The sequence below is a fragment of the Bufo bufo genome, chromosome 3 (assembly GCF_905171765.1).
Source record: "Bufo bufo chromosome 3, aBufBuf1.1, whole genome shotgun sequence".
Classification (NCBI taxonomy): domain Eukaryota; kingdom Metazoa; phylum Chordata; class Amphibia; order Anura; family Bufonidae; genus Bufo; species Bufo bufo.
Window position 1 is genome coordinate 698,719,077 of NC_053391.1, and position 10,632 is coordinate 698,729,708.

Below are 10,632 nucleotides of genomic sequence, written 5' to 3' on the forward strand. Positions count from 1 at the left end.
TGAAGTATTCAAGATTCCTAGTATTCTTTACATTTTCCCCCAGGCCAAATCAGCCATTCGACATATTGGACACTTTTTCCCTTTCTTTTTAATAAATCCCGTCTCTAATATACTAAATATGTTATATTTGGGGCCAATAAAACCCCCTTTCTAAGTATTGATTTATAGTATTTTCTCCGGATTTTAACCACTGGACTTGAGAGGCCAAATAGTATCCCTGAAAAAGGGAACCGATAGTCCTTCATCCTCTTCCGCTAACCAGAGATATTTCTGTTTTAGTTTCACCCTTTTTCTTCCCCAGATTAAGTCGTTCAGCAGCCGTTCCAGATAGTTGAAGAAATAATCTTCTATCCAAACTGGACAGGCCGCCAAAATATACAAAATCTGGGGAAGTAACACCATTTTTATTAATGCAATTCTGTCCGCCTGACCTATGGATAGCTTCTGCCAAACACTTATTTTACTTTTACATTTAGTCAACAAAGGAGAAACATTTAATTTCATAAAATCAAGGATGTTTGCACTTTACTTTACACCCAGATATTCAAAAGATTCCATAGGTTTCAATACCCTGATTTCAGTAGAATTCGGTAGAGTTGCCTGATGGAGCGGTAGCAATACTGATTTGGCCCAGTTGATTTTATATCCCGAGATATCGCTGAACTTATTTATTAGTTCCATAAGGTAAGGCAACCGTAATGTTGGATTCTCCAAGAAAATTAAGATGTCATCTGCGTACATACTTATCTTGTCAGAGATCCCCTTCATGCCAAAACCTTTAATCCTTTCATCTGATCTCATTTCAGCTCCCAGCGGTTCTATAAATAATGCAAACAGAAAAGGGGAAAGAGGACATCCCTGTCTTGTTCCTCTAGGCAACTCTACTTTCTCAGACCATGCCCAGTAAATATTTAATATGTAGTAACCACCCCATTTTCTAATCTAATATTTTTTATTCTGTTTATATTTTTTGGGGTTTTGGATCAAGGATGATAAGAGATTTCCTGCTTTCGCTGCTTGGGAGAAGTGTTTAGCTCCTGTAAAGAAGACCCTGTGTTGTGCTTTTTCTAATAAGTAATTTTTATACTCCAGTCTCGCTTCTTCAAACTGTGATTGTACAGCGGAGTTCGTATTATTAACCATCTCTCCCTGTAAGGACCGAACCCTTCTATCTAGTTCTTTTGCAGCATTGTCTTTTTTTTCCCAATTAATTTTGGCTATATACAGTACAGACCAAAGGTTTGGACACACCTTCTCATTCAAAGAGTTTTCTTTATTTTCATGACTATGAAGTCATCAAAACTATGAATTAACACATGTGGAATTATATACATAACAAACAAGTGTGAAACAACTGAAAATATGTCATATTCTAGGTTCTTCAAAGTAGCCACCTTTTGCTTTGATTACTGCTTTGCACACTCTTCATAGTCATGAAAATAAAGAAAACTCTTTGAATGAGAAGGTGTGTCCAAACTTTTGGTCTGTAGTACTGTATACTCCACACAAAACGCTTTAAAAGAATCTCATACAAACTGAATAGATGCAGACGGAGCATTTAATAGCCAAAATCCCCGGATCTCCTTTGTTATATTTTCCTGATCCTTAACCAACTTAATCCAATGGGGGTTTAATCTGAAACTTCTTGTTTTCTTCTTATCATTCCCCATTTTAGTTGTTACTACTATTGGAGAATGATCTGAGATCGTATGTGTTTCATACTTCATTTTTGCTACTAAGTCCAAAAAGTCAGGGTTGGCTAAAGCTAGGTCTATTCTAGACATAACTTGGTTCGCCCGGCTGAAACAGGAAAATATTCTTTTTTTCTCCATACAAATATCGCCAAATGTCTGTCAATGCCATTTCCCGGCAGACCCTTCTTAGCAGTGTCAGTTTATCTTTATTTACTTTATTCACATGATCCTTGGAATATCTATCTTCCTCTAGGTTCATTGCATCATTAAAGTCCCCGGTAACCAAGACCGGACACCTTGCTCTAGAGCCAATAAAGTCCGCCAGGTATGACATGACACACATAGAGAAAGGTGGAGGAACACACACAAATGCCACTATACAAACAGTGCCGTTCAACTGACAATGCAAAAAAACAAATCTACATTCTCTATCAATTCTGTGAGCAATTGGAATATAGTCCACACTCCTGTGGACATAAACACTGACACCCCGGGAGTAGGCCGAGAAGCAAGCATGGTAGTCATATTTTGCCCATTTCCTTTTTGCAATACTGATATTCTCATATGTAAGGAGATCGGTTGAGGTTCTCTAGTAGCATGCTTTGTGTTTCCCGTCAAGCAGTTCAGCGGACGGCTCCTTATCTCCGATCTTATAAACACTCATTAGAGATTCGTTCTTATTTTAGGGATAAGAATGTGGCTTAAATAAGCCCGGGTTCACATCTGCGTTGTGAACTCCGGGACTGTAATTCGCTCACTGTATCCAGTGTACATGCCGACTTTCAGCCGGACCAAAAATGCTACACGCAACATTTTTTGTTCGGCCAAAAGTTAGCATGTACTCCGGAAAGCGGCCGGATTACCACCAGATCCCATTACAGTGAATGGGAATCCAGCGGTTGACGGCTATGCCAGATACGGTGAACTCCGGCAGTCGGTGGAGGAACAGACTGCCGGCGTTCACAGCGCAGATATGACCCAGCCTAACTGACTTTGAGCTAGTAGTAAATTAGAGATGAGGTTTATTAGATGACCAGCTCACAGTGAATGTACGATACTAACAGCTAGGCAAAAGTTAACTCTCCATGACAAAGCTGCTGAATATTGTTAATAAAGACCAATTAAAAAAATTAGTTTTAGCCCAAAATAAGTAAAATGCACTTGCAAAAAAAATAAAAAAAATCCCCCCAAAGGTGTGCATATCCTTTAAGGTTCTGCTCATATCAACAACCTGGCATATCACGAAATATGACTGCAACGTTCTCCATAATTTTATTCTTCTGCAAACTTATCCATATATTCAAAAAGTTTCTGAGTGGAAGAAGACAATCCCCCAAAAATATAAGGATGAAGGCCTGGTATTATTAGTGTCGAGTTATACGACACCTCTGCCTAATAAACTTTATCCAATAATGGTGCCTCCAAAACAACAACACCTTCCCAAAATCAGCAGCTTATGATATTAATGGTGTATACTGTATATATATATCCTTTCAGTAATGTCTCTGAAATACCACCATCATTCACAGGTTGTGAGGAGCCTTTGATCATGTTCACTGGTTTCTCTCTGGGTATCAGCCACATCTATGGAACCTAATCTTCACACCTTCTAAAAATGCTAATTTGAGCCTGGAGTTATAACAAAAGGATTTCTTATACACTGTCTTATTGGACAGTTGGGGGACAAAAGACTATTTAAAGGAGTGGTCCAATTGTTACCAATATTTCTGTATAAAGTGGCAGTTCTGGGTCAAGTTCCTCAGACCACTTTCTTTCCACATCTACTGGAAACCAGTCTTTTTACAGAACTGATTTGCAGGACTCACTTACATGGCTCATCTATAGGAATGACCTACAGAAGTCATCCAGAGGACTCATCTACAGGAATCACCTACAGGACTCATCTATAGGAATCATCTACAGAAGTCATCCGTAGGACTCATCTACAGGAATCACCTATAGGACTCATCTATAGGAATCATCTACAGGAGTTATCCAGAGGACTCATCTACAGGAATCACCTACAGGACTCATCTATAGGAATCATCTACAGAAGTTATCCAGAGGACTCATCTACAGGAATCACCTACAGGACTTATCTATAGGAATCATCTACAGGAGTTATCCAGAGGACTCATCCACAGAAATCACCTACAGGACTCATCTATAGGAATCATCTACAGGAGTTATCCAGAGGACTCATCTACAGGAATCACCTACAGGACTCATCTATAGTAATCATCTACAGGAGTTATCCAGAGGACTCATCTACAGGAATCACCTACAGGACTCATCTATAGTAATCACCTACAGAAGTCATCCAGAGGACTCATCTATAGGACTCCCATTTTGAATTCTACTTTTTCAGTTACAGACTTTTTGAAAACTTTTTCCATTCTGTCACTTGTTGACTCTTGTTTCAAAAGTTTCCATATTATTTTTTCTGGTCTTCTTCTTAAAGATAAATATGGAATCCGACGGGTAAGTATCTTCATTCTTCCTATTTGTAGTTTATCACCGGTCATAATGTCTGCAAAAAAAACGGGGCTCAGTCAGCACATCCCAGTGCGCAGGTGCAAATAAATACAATGCAACAGCACTCTGCAAACACAAATAACGTACAATAATGCCATAGTTATAGAAAATATTCTGGTGCTAATGCTGAGCTTATTTTGTAAATTGGAGATTCTTGGCAAATACATTTTGTACAAAATTATTTGGGCCCGTCTGCCGGAGTCAAGGCGAATCTCTGTAAGACGGGAACCTGACACTAAATACTACCTGTTATGTGCCATTTGTGTTTGCAGAGTGCTGTTGCATTGTGTTTTTTTCTTCGTGTTTTTAGCCATGGAGGCATGCCATATTGGGATGTGCTGACTGACCCCCTTTTTTTGCAGTTGTACTGAGCTGGAGGTGCGGCTGACTCCTCTTGGTCTTGCACCCCTGACCAGCCTGTCTGCCCCATAGGCTGATTGTAATTAATGTAAGTATAAAGCTGTAGCTTGCATTCATTGGAAGCGGTCTGGCGCCAGGAGAAGTATAAAGGTACATGTTGGTACATGCATTCCCTGGATTACATGGAGGCCGTTATAGCACCAAAAATGGTAAAAGGCAGAGTGGACCCAGCATGCATGTGGAACCTGCACTCCCTGAATTTCATGGTGGCCATTATGGCACATAACAGGTAGTGTTTAGTGTTAGGTTCCCGTCTTATACAGATTGACGTTTGGAAGACGGGCCCAAATAATTTTGTACAAAATGTATTTCCCAAGAATCTCAAATTTCCAAAATAAGCGCAGCATTAGCACCAGAATATTTTCTATAACTATGGCATTATTGTACGTTATTTGTGTTTGCAGAGAGCTTTTGCGTTGTGATTTTTTTACTTCGTAGTCATAATGTCCGGCAGAAATCCTCTTCCACTGCAATAAATCTAACTGGAATCGATATTTCTTTCCTACACAGGCCCAGCGATTTGCCATTGACCTGCCCCATCTGTTTCCAGACAGACAGCCTCCTGGAGAAACATTTGCGAAGAATTTGTATGAGAGACAGAAGCGACGATGATATCAAAGCCGCAGTCGCCACAGCCAGGAAGAGGCTGGAAAACATCGCTTCACACGGAATTGCTATTGAGTACCATCAGATTGCAGAGCTGGTCTCTCATGGAAGATGCTTGGACAACATCCTTGGGTTCCTTAGAGATCGTGGACTCATAATCTATAATAATCCCTTGGTTCCCAGGTTTGTATTAGTTCGACATGTGTTGGAAAGGTCTTGAATACTTCCAAATGTCTTTTTCTATTTCCTCCTTTCCATCAATCATCTTAATAAAATATCTGTGTTTTCTATAGAGCTTCAATGGAAAAGGAAGAAGAGCTAAGGAAAGAAAAAGAAAACAAGTCTACTCCTCCCGTGATGAGGTCCAAAGAGGAGGAATTTCAAATGTTAACGGAGAAATATCCCCTCGCTGTGGACTCCAATGCACCACAAATAAAGGCATGCTTTGCAGAGTCCACAGTCCATGGACGATATTTATATGATCGGTGGAGAAAACTACAGAACAAGATAAGAGTGGACTACATCATCGGTAAAGCTCTTCACATGTTTATTAAAGGGTTTTTCATGTGTATATCATGGCGACATATTAATACACTCTATGAACTATATTCGATAGGATTGCTTCATGACGACAGACCAAATGAAAAAGAAGTGAAAATGTGTATTGGGCATCAGGTGTGGAAAAAGAACCTGCCCCGGGTCAAAGATATCTTAGATCAATGGAAGAGAAGATGACATAGCTCAAGGAATGGACATCAAGAAGAATTACGGGGATGTTGGATTTTGTTAAATAAAGTTATTTTTATTGTTACCTCAACAAAACTTTATGTTTGGAAGTTCCTTCCACTGTAGATAAGCAGAGAGAAGGCTAAGGGCATGTGGTTGGATGTAGGATTTATGGAGGTGATGGTTACGGCCTGTTCCTCTACATAACTTTGGCACATCCCACGCCAGCGCATGGGGATTAAGACCTGCGTATAAATCACGGGTCTTAATAAATGACCCCAATACTTTTTACAGTTTCTCCATTAAATGGTTCCATTTTAAAGTACAACTTGTCCTGCAAAAAGCAAATCCTCAGATGTCAACAGAAAACTTAAAAAAAAGACTCTTTTGAAGGTGGGGAGGGAAAAGTGACACGTGATCCAGCAGTGATGTTTGCTTGGGGACAAATCAACTTTGAGACGTGTCATTGACTACGGTCTCAGATGTGAGCACAGCTTTGCATAAATTGACAGTTGCAGTGTTAGACTGGCCCACTAGAGTTCCAGAGGATCGTCCGGTGGGCCTAGGGTCTGAAACCATAGTAGGCACCAAAGGTCCAGAAATACAATGTATTTGGAGCTGCCTATAAAGCCAATAACTTGTATCTAGGGTCTATTGCTTTAAATCAAAACTTATTAGACATTATTGAGTTGGGCCCCAGAACAATTCCCTCTGGTGGGCCCAACGAACCCCAGTCTAACCCTGACAGTTGGCACCAGAAATCTAGTGAAGACAGCTCTGGAGCAGGACTTTTTATTTCTCCAGAAGTCCCAATGTCTGGGAGTTAAGCCTCATGCACACGACAGTGAATAATGGTCGTGTGATGGCGTCTAAGTAACGGCCGTCACACGTCCATTTTTAGTACCAATGAAAGTCTATGGGGTAAAAAAAAAATCATACACTATGGGGGACATTATTTTACCAGGGGGCCTACATGGGGTACATTATTAAAGCTGGGGGCACTATAAAAAAAAATATTTGAACCTTGGAAAACATTATTTTAGCTGGGGCCAAAATAGGGGGTATTATTAAAGCTGGGGGCAGTAAAAAAAAAAAAAGCAGGTCCTTGTATGTATCTCCCTCTGCCCGTGTGCTCCCTTTTGCGTGAACTGTGAAAAAATTAGGATAAAAATATGGTTAAAATCAAAAGAATTGTCGGGCAACTACATCTTAGGTTACAAAGTTTCAAAACATATCCTGTATGGGGCAAAGATAATCAATAGAGAGAACCCACTTTAAATGCTCGATTCAGTCCCTTGGGTTCCAAAGTGTCCAGCTCAACGTTTAGGGTCATAGATGATGTCCCCCCTTTGAAGAGAAGTGGCAATCGGGGAGCGGGTCCTAAAGAGATTGGAACTCAGATGGATTTTTGAGCTGAACACTTTGGAACCCAAGGGACTGACTCGAGCATTTAAAGTGGGTTCTCTCTGCTGATTATCTTTGCCCCATACAGGATATTTTTTGACACATTGTAACCTAAGATGTAGTTGCCAGACAATTCTTGTGATTTTAACCATGTTGTTATCCTCAAGATTTGGATACCCACACCAATGATCAAATTTTAGATCCTTTTTCATGGTTTGACAACTGGATGAATACAACATGAGGTTGGATATAATTGTTTTCTAGCTACCAATATGAAGTGCTGGAACTGGTATTTTGATACTCTTTAGATTAATGGCCATGTTTTGGCCTAGTAGGGTTCGGTGTCGGATTATGCTGAGATATGTTTTAAAGCACCATCTGACGTGGTTATATCTAGATATATTTAGTAACATCCATGAACCAACTAAGGGCCGAAATATGGACCTATTATAAACAGGTGTGTGAATGCGGATGGACCTCTCTCCAGGGATGGGGATGGACCTCTCTCCAGGGATGGGGATGGACCTCTCTCCAGGGATGGGGATGGACCTCTCTCCAGGGATGGGGATGGAGGCTATCCAGACCCACACTACCCTAGAGTGAATGGTAATATATGGACTGATAGCCCCACCATCCTGGACGGAGGTCACTGGATGATGGGGCTTATATGTATGGTCCCTTAGTATGAATGGTTGGGCTAGTCACCACGGTATAATCATTGCCCCTCAGCAGTCTCCTGAGCTACCCGCGTACAGTCACGCTAATTGTTATTCCATATGTTCCTCTTATAATACTGTCCTTACTTCATACAGTGGTATGCCTTATTCCCTTGTTGTATCAATCATTTTGACATTAATGAGGGAGTCCTGTATTACATTTTACATATTTGGATTCATGTATTTCTTATCTATAAGTGGGGTGTTAGCACCATGGAATGCACAAGTGAAATTGTGACTTCGGTCCAGTTGCTACATTATCTCCAGTTCGCCAATACATTATTGCATATGTGAGTGTGGTTGGGTAGCAACGGAACGCTTTGCGGGTTATGTGACCGGAAGTCTTCCAGCGCTTTGGCCGGAAGCCACTTTAGCGCTGTTGCTGGAAACTCCTACCACCTTGATGCACGTGGAGGGGAGACGCCGACTAGTGCGGCCATACATCGCCCTCCAGTAAGCCTCTGTACGATCTCCTTCAGCCATGAGTAAGTGAATTATATGTTTAACATTGGTTTTTGTTTTATCAGCATTACATGTTGGTGATGACATCTTTGCAGGACATATGGGTCAACTCATAATGGGAGAGGGGGAGGCACCCTAGGGATAGACCGCCCACCCAATTCATTTTAGGGGATGTTTATATATTCTGTTCATGTATTGTGTCACACTATGCTTGATAAAGACTCAGTGGAGTCGAAACGGTGCACGCTGGGTGTAAAATAAACACGGACTTGATTTGAGAAGTTGGAGTGCCGCGTTTTTTTCTTCTATTACTGAACCCTGCTATATATCTATTCATCTTGCTCGACGACCAACCCTCATCCCTACAATGACCTACAAACATCAACAAAGAAAAGTCTAATTTATCGTTCTCGACATCCAGCCTACTACACCAATCCTCCTAATACTGCCATGCTTTCAAATATGGATCCCACGTACCGGGCGCCAACGAAGCCTGAATGAGGCCTGCAGGAGATCCCACAGACAAGTCGGGCATGGCAGCCCGAACTCCGGGGCCAGCTGCCGAAAACGCGCCCACTGTAATTGAGAGAGAGCATCGGCAATACAATTATCGACCCCCTGCGCATGCACTGCCACCACCCAGGTATTGAGAGACAAACACTCTATTACCAGCCGCTGTAGCACCCGTACCACTAATGGCGACGAGGCCGACAATCCGTTTATTGCCTGAACTACCCCCAAATTATCACAGTGGAAGCGAACCTTCCTATCCCGAAAAATCTCCCCCACAACATAACCGCCACTACTATAGGAAAGAGTTCCAACAATGCCAAAATCTTCACCCAGCTCTTTTCGACCCAACTAGCTGGCCATCTTCCAGAACACCAATGGCCCCCGCTAAAAACCTCAAAACAACAACTCCCTGCCGCGTCAGTAAACAGCTCGAAATCAAATGAGTCCACCACCTCCCCAATGAATAACAACCGATCGTTATACATCTCCAAAAAGGATCTCCAAACTTGTAAGTCCACCTGCAATTTCTTACCCAAACGAATGTAGTGGTGTGGTGCAACTGCGCCCGCCGTCGCTCCTGCTAATCCCCTGCTAAAAACCCTCCCCATGGGCATAATCCGGCACGTAAAATTGAGTTTACCTAACAGTGATTGAAGTTCACACAATTGTATCTTCTTTAACTGCTAAGCCCTTGCTACTTCCTTCTTCAAGTCTTCCAACTTGTCCCAAGGCAATCTACATTCCATCCTAATCGTATCAATCACTATCCCCAAGAAACTCAATTCCGTGGCCGGCCCCATTGTCTTTTCTGTCGCCAATGGAACCCCAAACGACTCAAACAACATAACCAAGGTGTGCAACCACAGTGCACAAACCCGTGACTCCGGAGGGTCAATACACAGAAAATCGTCCAGGTAGTGAATAATGGATTCACAACCTGACGCCTTCACCACCGCCCATTCCAAAAACGAACTAAACATCTCGAAATATGCGCACGACAGGGAACAACCCATCGGCAGGCAACGATCCACGAAAAAACCCCAGTCCCAAAAATACCCCAACAAATGCAGACAATCCGGGTGCACTGGCAGTAACCTGAACGCCGCCTCAATATCCGTCTTTGCTAGTAACGCTCTGCATCCACACTTTTTAACCCACGCCACTGCCACATCAAATGAGGTATAGACCACCGAACACAAGGCAGGGTCAATACAGTCATTGACGGACGATCCCTTCGGAAAAGATAGGCGATGAATAAGTCGAAACTTACTCACCTCCCTCTTTGGGACTACCCCCAGCGGCGACACCCGCAAATTCACGAATGGCATTTCCAGAAACGGGCCAGCCATCTGCCCTAGCATGATCTCTCTATAAAGTTTATCTGCCACCACCTCCAGATGCTCCCTAGCCGACCGCAAGATTCTTTTTAAAAACACTGCATCACCTGGAACAAACAGAATTTTAAATCCCACAAAAAACCCCTCCCGAAGCAACGCCGCGGCCCCTTTATCCGGGTATTTACCAAGGTACGGTTCCATCTTTTCCAGACGTACTGG